Source organism: Gavialis gangeticus, unplaced genomic scaffold (genome assembly GCF_001723915.1).
Source record: "Gavialis gangeticus isolate Ggan-Ray unplaced genomic scaffold, GavGan_comp1, whole genome shotgun sequence".
Classification (NCBI taxonomy): Eukaryota; Metazoa; Chordata; order Crocodylia; family Gavialidae; genus Gavialis; species Gavialis gangeticus.
Window position 1 is genome coordinate 9,481,047 of NW_017729032.1, and position 293 is coordinate 9,481,339.

At 50.2% G+C, this 293-nt stretch overlaps 1 long non-coding RNA gene across 2 annotated transcripts in view; it reads left to right on the plus strand.

Moving 5' to 3' along the window:
• The window catches only part of LOC109302521, a 17,670-nt gene that overhangs the window by 14,498 nt on the left and 2,879 nt on the right, over nt 1-293 (plus strand). The gene's annotated exons all lie outside the window — the stretch shown is intronic.

The window sequence follows — 293 nt, forward strand, 5'->3', positions numbered from 1 at the left end:
TCGCACCTAGGGATGGTACCTGGCTTGCCTAGGCTTAGTTACACTGCTAAGGTTTAGTTCTTTTCCTAAGCTACATTCATTTGAACAGAAAGAAAATCTCCAAATAGTTTCATAGTTTCTAGGGTCGGAAGGGACCTGAGCAGATCATCTAGTCTGACCCCCTGCCATGGCAGGAAGAGCACTGGGGTCAAATGACCCCAATAAGGTGGTCATCAAACCTCCTCTTAAAAACCCCCAGGGTGGGAGCCTGCACCACCTCACTTGGAAGCTGGTTCCAGACCCTAGCCGCCCTG